Source organism: Pygoscelis adeliae, unplaced genomic scaffold, assembly GCF_000699105.1.
Source record: "Pygoscelis adeliae isolate BGI_AS28 unplaced genomic scaffold, ASM69910v1 Scaffold14, whole genome shotgun sequence".
NCBI classification, from domain to species: Eukaryota; Metazoa; Chordata; class Aves; order Sphenisciformes; family Spheniscidae; genus Pygoscelis; species Pygoscelis adeliae.
The window spans coordinates 20,196,006-20,196,991 of record NW_008825109.1 but is presented as its reverse complement, the minus strand read 5'-3'; positions in this window follow the sequence as shown (position 1 = coordinate 20,196,991).

The following is a 986-nucleotide window of genomic DNA, read 5'->3' as shown; positions in this document are numbered from 1 at the left end:
ATTCCCAGTCTGTCCAATCTTCTCTGCCACTCAGTGTAAAAGGTTACGCACAGCAAAACACCCAGAAGTTTTCTTTGCCGTAGATTCATAGTGCCGGTAAACAACTGAGTTTCTGAATGAAGGAAAAAAAACCAACCCGAACATCGGTGCCCGATACTTTCTTTTTCTGCTTTAATGCAGAAGACTGGCCATTTTTTGTTTGTAACTTTGTCCGTGGCTGGGCATGGAAGTTTCATGATCAAAAAGTACTAGTCCTGGAAGGAATTTCTAGCAGCGGAGTATCGAATAGGTTCCTGTCTTTTAGAGTTTAGGGTAGAAGGGAACCGGTACGGCTTGCTGTTGTAAGTTTTGTAGTAATACTTTGGTTTGATACGTGAGAAATAAGGTCTCGGTATGTAAAACCAAACCCCAGCTATAGGTATCTCAGAATTCCGGGTAATGCACCCACTTGTAAAAACAACCGAACTTAAGTTGGAAAACATCCACAAAATGTAGTGCCTTTCCAAATTCCTCACTGAGATGAAGGATATGTCATTAGTTCTGCACAGAAAGAGTTTTCACCCGCAGATGGGAGTGTGTATGATCTCCGTAAACGTGGGTGATTACTGTGAAACGTCTTGGATTAGACTTTTCGTTCTTTAAAAATACCTGATTGAATTCTTACCCTGTTACTCGGAATAGTGCGTTAAAACGACTCCCAGTAAAAGTCAAGTTTGCGGTAGGAATAGGGGTTTCCTCAAATAAGGCCGCCCCTTTACTCAGGGCCTCATTTTACAGCGTGTAGCCTGTATTGGGAAGAAAAAGAAACCAGCGCTTCTCCTACACGGCAGAAACAGCTCTACCAGCAGTAAACAAACAGTGAGGATTATCCAAACACTGTCAAGGCTGTTGCAACAGTCTCACAATAACTGCTTTAAGAGACCTTTGACTGAATGTCTCATTGGATCTGAAATGGGCTAACTGCTTGAGGGTTTTGGGGTTGGTTT